The sequence below is a fragment of the Neophocaena asiaeorientalis genome, unplaced genomic scaffold (assembly GCF_003031525.2).
Source record: "Neophocaena asiaeorientalis asiaeorientalis breed wild unplaced genomic scaffold, Neophocaena_asiaeorientalis_V1.1 scaffold223, whole genome shotgun sequence".
Classification (NCBI taxonomy): domain Eukaryota; kingdom Metazoa; phylum Chordata; class Mammalia; order Artiodactyla; family Phocoenidae; genus Neophocaena; species Neophocaena asiaeorientalis.
The window spans coordinates 3,440,798-3,457,190 of record NW_020175045.1 but is presented as its reverse complement, the minus strand read 5'-3'; the positions used below and the strand labels follow the sequence as shown (position 1 = coordinate 3,457,190).

The 16,393-nt window shown below is 60.9% G+C and overlaps 2 protein-coding genes across 5 annotated transcripts in view; one reads left to right on the top strand and one right to left on the bottom strand.

The window, feature by feature from the left end:
• Window positions 1-16,393, bottom strand: part of CHLSN (cholesin) — a 100,327-nt gene that overhangs the window by 18,162 nt on the left and 65,772 nt on the right. The window lies entirely within an intron of this gene.
• The window catches only part of GPR146 (G protein-coupled receptor 146), an 11,697-nt gene continuing 4,836 nt past the window's right edge, over window positions 9,533-16,393 (top strand). Inside the window, exon 1 of one of the 2 annotated variants that reach the window (XM_024763454.1) lies at window positions 9,533-9,690. The gene's annotated coding sequence lies outside the window, so the exon portion shown is untranslated. Of the gene's footprint in view, window positions 9,691-10,461; window positions 10,811-16,393 lie in introns of those variants that run through there. The other variant, XM_024763455.1, reaches the window with a different exon arrangement.

Here is a 16,393-nt window from a genome sequence, read left to right as displayed (position 1 = left end):
GGGGGCTGGGGGGGGGGGGCTGGTTGGGGGGGGGGGGCTGCTCCGGCCCCTTGGTGTGAGGACACGCTGTCCCCTGGGTGCTGAGGCCGTGCGCTGGCTGGCGGGTGTGGGTGTCCCAGCTTCCCAGCCCGATGAGGACCTCCCAAGGTCCCAGAGCCAAGACTGCATCTTTCTGTGCGTTTCCTCTTGGCCGTTTCCCCAGCACCCAAGGCTGGTCCACACACGGAGGCTCCTCAGGAGTGCTGCTAGGGACAGGGACAGGGACAGGCACGAGGCGGGGGCGGGGGCCAGAGCTGGGTGGGGGAGGAGAGTGGAGGACAGGGCAGGGACTCGCTGGCCCACCAGCACAGTCGCACCTCTGTGACCCTGTTTAAGCCCTGGGGACGCTGGCGTCCGCATTCTCACTTTACAGATAAGGAAACCGAGACTCAGAAATGCTAACACAAAGCCACGAGCCAGTCTCGTGGAATGGACTTCACTTGGGGTCTTCCGAGTCCTAGAGGATCTGCGTGCTGATTTCCCAGTGCATTTCCTGTGCCAGCCCTGCAACCCAAGAACCCCCAATCTGGTTTCTTCACGGTACTATTCTGGTGACTCTAATGGGCCACCGTGGGAGGCTGGACAAAGGAGAGAGCAGGAGGGGAAGAGCTGGCCTGGGGCAGGGTGAGGGGCGGACACCGCACACAGGGACACGCAGCGCAGAGGGAGCTTCGTGCCCGTTTGTCTCACGCTCCCAGCCGCCCTGTTACCTACGCTGTGCAGACGAGGTAAAGGGTGTGAAACGGGCCGGGTCTGCCGCTCCCGACCCAGCTCCTTCCCAGGCCCTTCTCTGCCCAGGGACCCGCCTGCAGGACACACTCTGTCCCCGCAAGCCCTCACACAGAGGCAGGTGAGGCTCACCCCCAGAAGGTGCTGCTGGGCTGTGCTACCCACTGGTTGTCTGTCCCTGGCCTGTGTCAGACAGCAGCAGGCACAGGGCCACTCAGTGCACCCTGGGGCTACCTGTAGGGACCCCAAGAGAAAAGGCGCTTGGTTCAGCCCCGAGGGCCTTCGTGGCCAGGGTCCAGCTGGTGGAGCGGGACGGTGTGGCTGAGAGGCCTGCCTGCCATGTGGCCCCGGCTGCAGCACACTGGGTCTACCCCTGAGGGCCCACAGAGGCCCTAGAACCCCATGCAACTTGGCCCAGCAGCTCCTGGCCAGGAAGCGTGGCTACATAACAGACCTGGATGCATTCCACATACATTTGTTAAGCAACATCTTCACATGAGATGTTTTTCTAAGTGCTAAGCTTACTGTGGGGAACGCCTGCTACCACAAACCATGTTCCAGTGCCCCCACAACTCATATATCATAATGCTACTGCCCACCCCGCGATGGCACTAGGAGGTGGGGCCTTTGGGAGGTAAGTAGATCCTGAGGATGGGGGCCTCGTGAAGGGGATCAGTACCTTCATAAGAGAGGGCACTGGCTGTCACTAAGAGAGCTAGCTCCTCACCCCTCCACCACGTGAGGACACAGCAAGGAGATTGGGGAAGAGAACCCACTGGACACCAAAACGGCCAGTGCCTTGGTCTTGGGCTTCCAGCCTCCAGAACCGTGAGAAAGGCATTGGTTCCTTATAAGCCACCCAGCCTATGGCATTTTGTGATAGCAGCCTGAACTAAGACCCCCCTGCCATAGTTAGACTGCCCCGAAAGGCTATAACACTAAGGAGGAAAACTAGGGACAACAGAGAGTCGGTTGACTTACATTTTGTCATTTAAAATGGCTGGAGGAGGACGGAGGTCAAGGAGACAGCGTCAGGACAGTGACACCTGAGACCCAGAGGTGAGGGCACAGCCGTGGATATTTGGGAGAGAAGTGGTCCAGGCAAAGGGAGCAGGCAGCCACATCCCGGGGAGGGGGCACAGAGGCCCACGTGAAGCAGAGGAGAAGCCAGGATGGCTGGGGGTGTGGGGGGCGGAGTGGAACAACTCTGCCGAGCTGGTGTTCCAGAAGCATGGAATTGCCACCAAACCCTCCCCCGAGGCAGTAAGAACAAGCTCTCGAAACCAGCACCCCAAGATCATGGGGATCATTCTGAGTCATTCCGCAAAGAATAAATATGTCCCACACAGATACTATTAGCCGGGACGTCCAGCTGATCAGCAAGCCCAGTGTTCCCGGGCTTGGCGCCTCCTGAGAACCGACCACTGGTGAAATCACAGGAAACGCTGCAGGGGGTTTGGAACACCCACCTGGATGCCCACATCTGCTCGCAGCCCCCAGAGCTCCCGCACAAACCCCTTCCCTCACACGTGGCCCCGCCAGCGGGTCAGGCCCTGCTTGGAAGCATTTGGCGGGTGGAAATCGTGAGTGCGCGTGTGAGTACGGGGGGGGGGAGCCCCAGCCCCAGCGGAGCAGGGTCCGCCGTAGGCCACAACAAGAGGAAGCAAAGTGCTGCTCAAGGTCTTGGTGCAGCCGGCCCGCCAGCCCCTCCAGGGACGGCCATCGCAGGGCCTGGCTGTCACTAAAGCTATCGCAGGCCTGACTCCAGAACCTTGTGTCCAAGCCCAGATGGTTTCGCTGGAATTCTATTAAACGCTTAAGGAGGAATTAACACCAATTTTATATAAGCTCTTCCAGAAAACGGAAGCAAAGGAACCATTTCCCAGTCTGCTCTGGGAGGCCAGTGTTACCTTGCCACCAAAGCCAGACAAAAATAGTACCAAAGGAAAAAGAATGAAAAAGAGAGTAAAATATAGACCAAAATCTCTCATAGATGTAAATGCAAAAATCCTACTCAGCAACATATTAAAAAAAATTATACACCATGACCAAGCAGAGTTTATCGCACAGATGCAAGGCTGGTTCAGTTTTCAAGAATCAATCTAATAAACCCATCATATCAACGGGCTGAAGAATAAATATCACATGATCATATTAGCTGATGCAGAAAAAGCGTGTGACAAAATTCAAAACTCATTTATGATATACATTCTCAGAAAACTAATAATAGAGGAGAGCTTCCTCAACTTGGTACGTAACATGTAAAACTGCCCCCTCCCCCCACCAGATTGGGAACAAGGTGAGGAGACCCACCCTCACCACTGCTATTCAACACAGCACTACATGTTCCAGCCAGGGCAAGAAAGCAAGAAAGTACAAGCGAAGGCACTCGGATTGGAAAGGAAGAAATACAACTGTCTATATTTACAGATGGCATGACGGTCAACATAGAAGAGCCCAAGGAATCAACACACTTTTCCCCTGTGTATGTCTTATTACTGCAACACGGTTTGTTGAAAAGACTCTCCACTGAATTACTTTTACACCTCTGCCGAAAATCAAGGTGCGGATGTGGGACAGTTTCTGGGGTCTCTATTCAGATCTGTGTCTCTCCCTCCATTAATACCACACTGTTTGTTTTTGCTTACCATTAATAAACAGAGATTTATTTGGAAATTTCTAAACCTGCCATAAGTGGCACTTGCCAAGCCCTAGGCCCACCCTCCTCACCAAGCTCCAAGGAGCAACAGTCCTTCCCACCTCTCCCCTTCACCTCCCCCTGCCTTCCACCAAGCATGCCCACCCACACCTCAGGCCACGGCAGAGAACTAGAGTGCGGTCTCCCTCTAGGAGGCATTACCCCTGGGCCCAAGAGCCTGGGTGGCAGCCCTCCGGCCTCCCAGGAGATGATGGCGGCCAGAGGTGCTTGCATAGGGTTAGGAAAGAGAATAAGGAAGGAGGCACCTGAAAAACCCCAACTTACCCCTGAACAAAAGCTCCTGCATGGAAAAACCTGCTCCATGAAGAGTGCAAATGCCCAAAGGGTACGGAAAACCAGCAGCAAGGCTGGGCTGGTAGGAACGGCACCGCACTGCCATGTTAAATTTCAGTTTCAGCGTTCATGGCGAACGCACAGAAATACAGTTGACTTCTGTATGTTGATCTTGCGTCCTAAAATCTACTGCATGTCTCAGTGGTGGCCATCCATCCAAGGCAGAGGGAGCAAGGCCATGGGTGGGGAACCAGCCTGCACGAATGTCCAGCATCTAGCCTCGGCCCTGAGCCCACGCTTTTCTGTATAGGGGAGCCTGCCAGACCCAGCCCCCATCATTTCCACAGGTCACGTGGGGTAAAACCCGCCACCCCCACCCACCCTCCTCTGAGTCCTCGGGCAGGATCCTGGCACGGGGCAGACTGCCTTCCCCACATGGCTCGGCCAGACCTGGGCCTGGGACCCTTCACTGTAGCGGGGATGGTGCCCTGGCTTCTGGGGCCATGCCTGAACGGCAGGTGGCCAGCAGACTCCGGGATGCCCCCAGCGCGGGCTGCTGAGAGGAAACCCCAGGCCATGCACCCCTCCAGCGACCCTGCTCCTGCTCTCCAGGAAGCACTGTGTCACGTGCACTATTTTTTTAGATTAAGTAATTAATTAGTTTAATTTATTTTTGGCTGTGTTGGGTCTTCATGGCTGCGCGTGGGCTTCCTCTAGTTGCCGCGAGCAGGGGCTACTCTTCGTTGCGGCGCGCGTGCTTCTCATTGCGGTGGCTTCTCTCGTTGCAGAGCACGGGCTCTAGATGTGTGGGCGTCAGTAGTTGTGGCGCCCGGGCTTAGCTGCTCCGTGGCATGTGGGATCTTCCCGGACCAGGGCTCGAACCCGTGTCCACTGCATTAGCAGGCGGATTCTTAACCACTGCGCCACCAGGGAAGCCCCACGTGCACTATTTTTAACGTCGATTAAAGGTTTGCGAAGAGAAAAAATAAACTCCCGGAATAAAAACTCTGGTTCTTTCCCCTCCTAACCCCAGCTTCGAGGTGCATGCCTGCGAGGTCCTACCCGGCAGCAGCAGCAGCAGTGCTCAGTCTGGCAGCGATCGACGGGCTCCCTCGAGGGACAGGGCATGACAGAGGCTCCCCGCCAACCGTCAGCAAGACAGCGAGTCCTGCTTTGTGAACCCCCTCCTGCAGGAGGAGTGGAGGGGTGAGCGCACATGGGGCAGGACGCAGGTCCCAGCAGGCGGCCCCGGGACGTGCTCAGGCCCACCACCCTCCCTCTTTTCTCCTCTTTCTGTTATTAAGGGAAGTGTGGTGACCCCCTGTGTCCAACGGTGTGGCCCATCTCCCCCTCCGCCCCTCAGCCCCAGACATCTCATCATTTCTTCACACGCACCTGGAACACTTCAGTGTACGGCTCTGATGTGAATCGTGTGTTTTATACCACACACACGCAGTACACACAAATAAAAGCACACATGACTACAGCGGAACAGCTTTTTCTAAGTAACGGAATATTGTCATTGACTGCATTATTTGGAAGCCGGACCGTGAGCTCTTCTTGGCTAAAAGTGTGGCAGAAAAGTTTCGTCAGCAGAGCTGGGTGACGTGCTCCCCTGACTCTGGGGAGCGCTGACTTGACTCCTTGGGAAGGAGCCTCTGAGGCTGCACCGCGGAGGCCGGCCTCCCAAAGTCAGACGACGACTGGGCGTCGCACGGGCTCCCACCATCAACTTCCTCCACATCTTCGGCTCCGAGGGAAGATCCAGCTTCGAGAAAACCACCGAGCGGACGTGGCCCTGTAGCCACGCTGGCTCTTCCCCTCCAGGACCGCTCAGACGGCCACGGGGAAACCTGCCCTATCCAAGCCGGGGAGCACCCTGGGGCCCACGGGCGGGGCTGCACAAAGGCTGAGGCGCTGCGCCCACCGCAGACGACGGACTGATCCCTGCTCCTCAGAACAGGGAGCACGAGGGGCCACCAAAGCCCACCGACCTGGTACCGACCTGGGCTCCAGCCCATGAGCGTGGCAGGACCCTGTGTAGGTCAGTTCCTCTCGGGGCCTTGGTCTCCCCACCTGCAAAGCGGAGCTGCCAAAGCATCCCCGGGAGCTGGGGGGCGCTCTGATAAGGCTGCCGGGCCGCACGGAGCCCCAGCTGTCTGCTCTGCTCAGGGGTCTGTTATCCCCTGGACCCCGGCCTCTCTAACCCGGGCCTGGTGGCCACTGGGAATCCCACTAAGTGCAGGAAATCACTCCGTAAAGCCCCTTCCCGGGTCCCGCGGGCACCCGCTCGCCCTGCACCCTCGTGTGGTGCTCAGCGCCTGTTTCTCTCGGACACAAGAGCCGACGTGGCTGAACAGCCGGGGCCGCGGCGAACCTCAGTTAAGCACATCGCGGGTTAACCTACAATCCCCGCGACGACCCGCGCTGCTGCTGCTGGGTGAGGGGAGCCCAGGTGCGGAGCCCCCACGTGCCCGTCCTCCCCCTGCATGCGCGTGCCCCGTAGCGGGGGTGGGGGCGTGCCCTCGTCTCCCCTCCCGCGGCTGGAGCGGCCGTGCGAGAGCCGGGGCAGCTGGGCTGGCGAGGGCTGCGGAGCAGCGGCTGCGCGGGGCAGGGGGGCGCCGGAATCGGAGTGGGCGGCGGGGCCCGTGCGGCGCGTCCGTAGGGAGGCGTCCTCGCCACAGCCAGGCTCGTGGCCCACCACCGTGGGTCGGTGGTCCCTCGCACATGGAGGCCAGGATGAGAAGACGGCCACGGGGCAGGGGAGGGCAGGCCGCTGTCGGGCGAGCGTCGGGACACCTGAGAGCCGGAGGGGCCGCCCTATTGCCTAGCCGGCTGCCGTCAGGCGGCCGCCCAGGGGCTCTCGGGAGGGGCCACATTTTCCAGACCTAAGAAGCACCACGAAGGCCGTGCCAGGGCTGCTAGGCGTGCGGAGCGCACGTCGGCCTCAGGCTAGACAGAGCACCGGGACCAGGCCTCAGCCTCGGTGGCCCTCCTCCAGGGCTGGCCCAGCTGCACCCCTGCCGACTGCCGGCGTCCCTGGTGCTCACCGTCGGGGACCAGAGCCCCGGCTCACGGCCTGCCTCGCGCCGGCCTGGGGCTCCTGGAGGGCGGGCCCCGTCAGCGTGCCGACCTCTCAGAGCCACCGGTCTCCCCCAGGCCAGGAAAGGCACAGCTCGGGCAGGGCTGACACCGGGTGCCGCTCCACTGCCCTCCTGGAGTCTGGGTGGTCCCCGTGCCAGGCCCTGCACGCCGAGGGCAGGGACCCTGTCACACACCCACCCCGGGCACTTCTCACGTTAATAATGGGGAGGATCTGCTTCCACGGAGGACAGAAGAGGTGCCGGCAGAGGCCGAGTAGGGTGGGATTTAGAAAGGAGGGGGAGGCAGTGAGGCAACTGCGCTGACAAGAGTGACGACCCAGGATGACCACACAGAAACCACGGGCCCAGCTGTCAACTGACGTCCACCCCCGGCCCCTCCAGGGTGGGACTCAGGTTCTCACCAGACCCTCACGCTTCCTTATCAAAGTCAACTACCGGGGCCTGAGCAGCACGACTTATAGTAACAGAGCCACAGAGACATCAAAACACATAACCTCACTACAAGCCACACTCGCAAGAACTAATAAGGGAACTTTAAACGTTCCTTGCCCTTGACCCACGTTTCACATAGAATCACATTTCCTTGTAGGTGTGAAACTCCTAAAAAGGCGCCTCTCCTAAACGGGCAGAACTCCTAAAAAGAAAGACCCACCTGCCTTGTCGGTGAGGGCAGCTGTCACCCTCCCCGCCCCTGAGGGAAGGACCAAGTGCGGCTCCCGCAGCAGGTGACCCTCGAGTCCCCGGCCAGCAGTCCAGAGCCCCCGGCGTGGGATCGACTGCCGCTCGAGGACAACCGGGGAAGACGAGTCTCAAGACTGGTGAGCAGTCTGCATCCACGGAGAGTCATGTCCACGACCCCAGCGGAGCGCTGGCCAGAGTGCTGCACCGTGTGGCACGCAGTTAGGGCACCAGCCTTGTGAACACGGCGTGTGCAGCTACAAAGGTAGAGGCCTGGGGCCTGGGAGCACTTGACTGCTCCTTGGGGGCCTTAACCAGAAAGAGCAGGGGAGGCCGACTCCTCGCGGTTTTCAAAAGTCAACACCAGAGATGCAGTTGGAAACCCACGAACCAGGACCAGCTTCCCACACCTCCTGCCCCCAGGACGGTACAGCTGTCCCTGCAGACACCTGGGTCTTGCCCAGGAGTTGGCCTGAACTCTGGGAGCAGCTAGCAGCAGGCCACAGAGCTGGGGCCCCACGGAGCGTGTTTACATTCCCCAGCTAGAGAACGCTGATCTGGGCTCAGCTGGAGGGTGAGTCCTCTTTGAAGATCCCCCGACACACACAGACTCTGCCATTCTCCCTGGCCGGGGCCTGCTTGGTGGAGGAAGTCTTTCTCTGCAGATAAGGCAATGGGGTGACCCGAGGGGCTGAGGGGCTGGGACGGGGCTGAACGCCTGCTTTTCCCAGTTACGATCGGCAGCTCACCAGGCGTGGGCACCCGTGGGCAGACCTTGTTGAGCCTGGCATTCCAGGGACTCTGACCAGGAATTCTGGGATCCTAGGCCTTTCAAAAAAGTAGACAACAACATGTCTTAGGCAGATCGCTAGGACGACCCAAAGTCCCAAGCCCTGATCTAGAAAGCAGAGACCACCTGAGTGCAAATTCTGGCTCCACTCTGCTTCATGACCCCGGGCACGCTGCTTACGTTTTCTGAATCTCAGTACAATTTAAAACGAGCAGGGAGCCGTACTCCATTGATGGTAAGGCATATTTCCTCACTTTGGCGACTCTAAGAGCAGCACGCTTCTTACAACACACAGCGTCCAACTGTTTTCTTGTAGCGGTCCATAACGTTTTGGCGTGTGCAGCGCGCACGGAGTCTCCGACTTGATGAAACATGGCGCATATACCTTGAAAGGCTGCTCTGAGGGCCCAGAACAGAAGCTGGCACACAGCCCATCCTCCCTCGCTGCTGGATGTCAGTGCCGGCTGACGGGACTAGCCTTCCCACGGCTGGATGCCGGCCTGCTGCCACAAAGACCTGGTGTTGGCATGGCGAGCAAGTTACGGTAATGACAACAGGGCCAAGGGGAGGGTGGGGGCCCCAGGAGTCTGTACATGACCTTGACAGAGAGTGAGAGGCAGTCTGGTCCCCCAGCTGACCCCCAACTTCCCTCTCCGATCCCTTGGTCAGGAAGCCGTCCTGTCAAGCAGGATGGCCCAAGGTGGAGTCCTGAGCCCAGCCGGCAGGACCATGACACCCAGGGCCAGCCTTGGTTACTATTCCCATCATTCCTGTTCCGTCCACCCCTGGTCACACAGCACACGTGGATTTTCAGAAATGTTCTTAGCTCTGGAGCCAGATCGCGTTGCCGGGAGCACTATTACAGCACAAGCCTTAGAGCAGAGAAAACGACCTTGTTCTGTAACTTTCCCAACACCCAATTAGAACAGCAACTACGGAATCAATGAGGCTGCAAACAGTGCACTGTCTCTTTAAATGGTTTTCCTGCGGCCAGTTGTTTACAAAGAAATTCCTCAGGCCAGGAAGTAGGGGGTGAACCTGGAGCCAGCAACCACACTTGGGGAACAGGAGCAGGTGCGCCTGGCAGGCCCCGATTACAACCTCCGAGGGCGGGGTGCCTGTCCCCTGCGGATTAGAGCGCGTTCTGACTCAGCAATCTGGCCCGCCCAGGACCTCGGCCGGCCACCGGCGCGCCCCCGGGGGCGGGGCGGACTCCCGGGGCGGGGCGGGGCGGGAGCGGCGCGGTCACGTGTGTACACAGGCCCGCGCGGCGTGCGCGCCGTCAGCCCCGCCGCCTCTCTCGGAGCCCCGAGCTGCCCCCCTCGCGGCGACTGCGCGGTCCGCGGCCCAGCGAGCCGGTGAGTGGGCGCCGAACGCGGGGCGGGGGCGGATGGGCACGCTCGGGGTCTCGGCCCGCGCGGCACTAGCACGGGACGCAGCGGCCCGGGGCCGGTGCTCCGCTCTGAGCTCTGACTTTCGGGTCCCCTCGGCCCCGCCCGGGCACTGTCCCCCGGCGGGTGGGAGCGCTGTCCCCGCCCGTGGCTGCCCTCCAGCCGTGCAGAGCCCAGCCGGCCGGGGCCGCTGCCCTGCGGTCATTCACCTGTTCGGGGCAGCTGAGAGCTGCTGGCCGCGTAGGAGGCTCAGCAACACCGCCGGCTCCTCACATGTCCTGCCGGGGACCGACCGCCTGCTCCTGGGTCACCGTGGTTGTAACTTTCGTCCCCTTTTATGATTACAAAATCTTAGGAACTTCTGGAGCAACGTCTAAATGGAAATATCAAGTGTCGTTAATGGTCTAGGACACTTGATAAAAAGATAAAAACCCCTGGGCATCAGGCTCCTTCAAAACTTGAGAAGAAGGCAGTGCCCCAGCCTCTGAGCGCCCATCTACCCAGGACCAGAAACCCAACACCAAGTTAATGACATGAACACGGTAGCCGGGTTCATGGTCTCAGTGGGGCCCTGGTCTCAGTGTCGCAGTCCGTCCGTCCGGGCTTTGGGGAGACAGAGGGTGTGTCTGGACCTGACAGACTGTTCCCCCACCGCTGGATGTGCACTCACTTGGCAGCTCCAGGCCACCTGCCGACAACCAGCTCTGTGCCTCTGCGAGCAGCGGCCCCCTCCTCCCCGCTCTGTTTGCAGCATCTAGCCGGGCTGGCCTTCAGTCACCCGGGGGGCGAGCAGCCTGCTTTCCAGGCCTCTGCAGACGCGAGAGTGTGAACACGAAGACTCTGACCGTGCTCCAGGCTGCCCACGCGTAAGGGGGACCAGACACTAACACTACCGTCGCAACTGGCTCCCCACCAGGGCGCCACTGAGAGGGAAAAGAGGCCCTATTGAAAATTATGCTGAGGGGACGGCCACACGCTCCATGACCCGCTGCAGGGTCCAGCTCCCCATACCGGAACCTCTAGTATCTTCCTAAATGAAGAAGTCCTCTCTAAGATAACAGGCTTTGAAAAACCATAGCTTCATCTGGTGAGTGCGTACTGTGCCGAGTCACGGAGAGGAAGCTGGGGGGGCCCTGCCCTTGACCACTGCTGTCCTGCCTCCCTGGGGGGGTAGGGAAACACCCTGAGACGAGCACAGTATCAGTTCTGCACTGACTTGGGGTCCCTGGAACTCAGAAGCCCCTGGCAGGCAGATGACGGGAGAAAGGCACGCATAGCCGCTGGATGTGGGTGTGTGGGGTTTTAGGTTAGAACGGAGAGCTGCTTATACCTATTATATAACGAAAAAGTGACATGCTTGCAAAGATCCCTGCCAGGAAGCATGCGTGCATGATTGCTGGTGGGAAGAGGGACTGGCCGCTTTCCGGGGCGGGGAGGGGAAGGTGCTCCTCGGGCAAGCTGCATCCATCCTCCAGGCCCTAGGATGTCATCTGGACCCTGAAAATACAACCTGCCGCCGGCCTTTCATGCCCCAGCTGCACCCCAGGGCTTGTCTGGGGTGAGGGCTGCTGTGCTCTGCACAGGACACACCCAGGCTGCTCCCTCCTTCAGCAGAGCGCCCAGCTACCTCCCCCTGCTCGCCGCCGGCTCCTCAGCGCTCTATGGCTAAAGCCTCTTGCACGACTGGGCCACACCAGGCTGCGTCTGTCCACGGGGTCTCACAGGCCCGGGAGCCCAGAACACTAGCCAGGCATCAAAGAGCGGAGGGGACTCAGTCTAGGGAGTAAAAGTGAACTTTCTAATTTGAGAAGCTAAAACGTGATGCGGCCAAGGGGCCGAGTTCGGCCCCCAAGACCTGCCAACAGAGCCCCCCTTGAATAGCAGAGGGACAGGGTGACACGGGCCGCCTGTCCCATGCGACCCCTCGGGTCCCCTTCCTCCCACACACGTGGTGGGAGGGCAGAGCGCACCTAGGAGTTTCCCAGTTTTAATGAGAACCAAGGAAGGCTATTACACCAAGTGTCATGGGCGTTCCTCCCTTGGAAAGAACCACAGGCAGCGATAAGATCTGTGGCTCCGAGCACCGCCCAGGTAAGAGCACTCCAGGGAGAGGCAGGGCGGGGTGGGGGAGCCCAGCAGGGTGCCGGGCTGCGGAACCTGAGCGGAGGCCCGGTCTGTTCTCCGTGTGGCCATTGAATTTCTGAGCGAGTCTTCCTGGTTCTGTTTTCCCCTGGTTGAGATTACCTGGAAGGAGCATTAGCCTCAAACCAAGGTAGTCAGCGGACAAGAAGAAGGCAAGAAACTAGAGCTCCACAAACAAGAGAACACGTGTCCCATATTCTCCCAGGGTGAAGAGCCTGGGACCCCGGGCGGGCGTCCCGGGCCGCTGGTCCCCGTTCCTGCAGCCCTTCCCGAGCGGCAGACGTGCCCGTTCTCTCCCACGGAGAGCCAGAGGCAGCTCGGTTTATGCCTGAGGCAGGCTGCCTGGTTCCCGCTCACCACTCTTCGGTTCAGAACCTTCAAAAGCAACAGGCTACAAAAATCAGGACACTCCATCTACAGAATGGACCGTTTCTTATCACAGCCAGGAAGGCGCAGCGCCTGTGACAGGAATCAGAGGCGTAAGCTGTCTACACACTGAAGACCTATGAAAACATCAGCCTTTCCGGAGCGTCTGGCTCCTACCAGCTGCATGTTAATTGTAGCTAGAGCCTCTATCCGCTGTTACAAAAGGAAATAAACATTCAGGAGTCATTTTCAAAGCATTTTGAGGGCTCCAGAGCGTTCAGCTGAAGTCCAGGTATTACGGTGCGTGCGGGTCTCCAGGACTAAAGCCAGGCCGAGCCGCACTGCCCAGGCACTCTGGGGAAAAGCCTGTAACACCATCTCAGGCCTCCTCTTCCCGGACACAGCCAGCCAGGCTGCAGGGCACGGATCAAGGAATGCTCCCCCTTCAGGGAGCTCTCGGCAGGTGGAAACAGACGGGTGCAGTGGGACAAGTTCAGCGACCTCGGACGGGAGTTAGCTGGTTCTGCGGGCTGTGTGCGCGCACACGCTCACTCAGGACCCCCTGCCCGCCACAGCCGCCCGCTCCCCGCCCCGCCAGGCTGCTGCTCTGACGCGCTCCTGGCATCCTCCAATTTCCACAGAGATCACCGTACACTGTAGCCCTGAATTTGAGCAAGGTTTTTAGTTACCTGTGGACATTCACTTTTGAAGGGTTGGTTTATACCGTTCTGGGTTCTTTTTTAAAAAAAAAAAAAAGTCATGGAAGAAAGACGCTGACATCTGGCCTCAAAACACTTCCAGCAGCTAGCCCAACTGACGTGCAGTCCTTGCCAGCAGAGAATGAAAGAAGGGACGGCGGAGCACCTGTAAGCAGGGGTGCCATTGGGGTGGAGACCAGCCCCACGGGGCTGGGACCCCAGCTCAGCTGCCTGCGTTGTTACCGAGGCCCTAGTGGGGTCCCAGGGACTCTGAGCTGTGCTGTGGGGTCTGATGGGGCCTGCAGCCTCTCCCCGTGAGAACTCGCACTTGGCCTGTGCCCGCGCTCAAGCCCTCTGTCCTCTCTCCGCCAGCGTCCTCTCCCCACGTGTCAGCCGGCAGAGAGTCTGAGAGCTCACGCGGCAGCTTCCTCTGCAGTAACGGACCGTGGCGGAGGGGGAGAACCACAGCCCACTGCACACGCCGGGGACTGGCCAGGCTCATCCGCTGACGGCACATACTCCACCCTCGCGACAACCTCCTGACCCAGGGACCAAAGCCAGGCAGCTGTGAGCAGGGTGCCCAGGGAGCCCGGTCGTCAACCATGTGGAGTCCCGGTCTCGGCCCCTCGGCCCAGTTCACAGGCCACTGCTTGGTTCCCTCGCAGCCCTCGGGCAAGAGCTCTCAGCAGGCAGCGTGGGTCCCTCCCGAGGGAAGGACTGAGTCAGGCCAGGGGGCGCATCTGAGCTGCCTTCTCTAAGTATAAAAGCAGGGCCCTTGGTGCAGCAGGGCTTGGACGTGCACCCCGTGGCCCCGAGGTCCCCAGGTGGGCACCGCTTCACAGCGGGCCCCGGCTGTTGCGCTCCATTGACCAGGCCTGTGGCCAGTCCCCCGCCAGGGCCCCGCAGTCACCGATCATTGGGGGGGAGCTGCTGCCTCACTGCGCTGCCCCCACGGCCCTGGACACCGCGGCCCCTCCTGGGCTTCATGGCTTCCTGGGCCGCTGAGCAGAGGCGTGGTTTATACCGTGTCAGCTCACTTTTCCTGAGGCCCAGCCACGCCCACCTAGAGCGGGCCTCCACACTAAGCCCGTGTCCCGCAAGACCCTCTCGGCCCACATGTGACTCCAGTCAGCACGGCCCGGCACCCACCCAGGCCACAGGGCCATCCGACAGGGCCTCCTGGGTGCCAGAGAGAGCGGCAGACATCCTGGAAGTGCCTGCTCAGGGCCCAGAGCAGAGCGGGGACCATCTTCTCCGGAATTCAAGACAGCAGGAGAGCTGCCCTGGGGTGCTCGGCCAGCGCCGCACGCTGTGCTCATGTCAGCTTCCCGCTTGGAGCCCGGCGGCCGTGGGTTTTCCTCTCGTGGTGTCTCCGCTCCTCCCCGCCCGAGCCTGGAGCAGACAGCTCTTCAGTGCCATGCCGACGACCCCGCCGAAGAGCCTCCCGCCCAGCACAGCCGAGGGAGCTCCCACCCGAGGGGCACACAGCGTGACCACGGGGTGGCCGAGCCTTCCCAGGGCTGGAAGTTGGCGAGTCTGGGAGAACGTCTTCTTGAAAGATAATTATTGGAACCCAGAGAGGGTCTTGGAAGAAAACTATCAGTACTTCTGTGCACGGGAACATCTGTGATGAATGACAGTCACTCCAGTTGAGGGTCAAGGAAGAGAGGGGGCTCTAGAGACAGCTGAGTCCTCAGAAACGGGTGCAGTGGGACAGAACCCCGAAACGGCTCCGTGCCCTGGGCCTCCCGTGGAGATAAAACCACTACTTCCACGTCCGGCAGCCCCGAGCAGGGCTCGCCCTGCCTGCCCCGTTGGAGGTGGCCGCCCTATCACCATGCCCTTCCGACGGGCTAGCTTGAGGTCAGTGGCAGTGCCGCTGCCCAGGTACCACAGGTGGACGCCAGCTTGTCTGACCGTGAACCTCTGGCCCTGGGGCCTCAGCCTGGTTCCCTCCAGAGGGCAAGGCCACTGGGGTCCGAGAGGGGACCCTCCGTGCTGTGGCAGTGGTGCCCTCGGCTGTGTTCCCCTGAAGGCTTCCCTCAGCCCCCGGTGCCGCGCACGCAGCAGGTGGGCAGGGAGGCCTGAGAGCGTCCCCGTCACACTCACAAAGCAGCAGCCCCGGCAGGCCACGCGCAGGCCAGCTCGTTCATCGGGCCCAACGCCACCCGCCTTCCTGGTCCTCTCAGACTCTCTGAAAGCAGCATGAGTTTTGAGCTCCAGCCTCTCCCAAGGCTACCCTCTCGTGCCATGCATGCAGCCAAGCCTGCAGAGAAAGACCCTGAGCAGGTGCTTCAGCGCCAGGGGCAACGTTCTGAGCCAGCTGAGCCCCCCCACCCCGGCCCACAGAGACGACCTCCAACCACCCTGAAGTCTCAGGCCGGCGGTGCCCTCCCGCGGGCGAGGTAACTCTCTGCGCTGCCAGGCTGACCACCCTCCTCTCTCCTCTCCACTGCTGGCCCCAAGCCTGGAACCACCCTGGCCCGGAGCTAAAGACTCTCCATCCCCTCGAACGAGACTGGCCAGACGCCCGCTGCATAGCAGCCATGCCGGGACCAGGCCGGGGAACGGACGCGGTGAAAGCCGCCGTGCTGGCAGGGCCAAGGCTGCTGCTTCAGAAGCATAATCAGAAGCAAGACGGTGGGGGTGCAAGTCACCTTTAGATCAGTGATTAACCCCCTTATAGGAGGAACAGGATAAAGCTGAAACTGGACCACCGCGGACGGCCCGAGGCGCGTGCCAGTGCCAGCCTGCGGAGCTGCTTCCCGCTTCTCTGCCGGGCCAGGACACGGGTGCCGACCAGCCCGCTCCCCCGGCCCAGGGCCACACGCCGGCCGAGCAGACGATCGGGGCTCGGCGGTCCTCCCGCTGGCATCGCTGCGATCCCCGAGGCAACACGCCTGCACGCGTCAGGCGCGGCCCTGCTCCGTGGACCGAGGCTGGTTGCAGCCCTGGCTCGGCACGCCTGCCGCAGAAGAGAGGCGACCGCAGGCCGGGGTCCGAGAGCAACTGGGTTGCCTCTGGGTGGACGTGCACACACCTGTATGTTCCCCGGGCCCAGCGGAGGGAAGTCAGGCAGGGTCCCTGGGAGGAGGCCAGGATCCCAACCAGGCAGAAGAGAGGTTCGGGCATGGAACCGGGACCCAGCCGGGCTGGCGGGAGTGGGAGTCCACGGAGGGCCCCTGGGTGCAGTCCCGTGGGAGGACAGGAGGTCGGGGCCACTCCTGGTGTCTCGTCTGACGAAGGGGCCGTGGACGAGACCTGGTGTGGGCGCTGCAACTGGGTGCTGGTGCCGGAGGAGGCATGGGGGAGATTTGGAGAGCGGAGACACAGCGAAAGCATGAGAGGAAGGCGGCCACCCGGGCCAGCGAGTCTGGAGGCGGGCCTGGAGGAGGCCAGGCGGGAGGGCAGCCGGACAGGACAGAGCCGGGAGGACAGGACAGAGCCGGGAGGACAGGACAGCC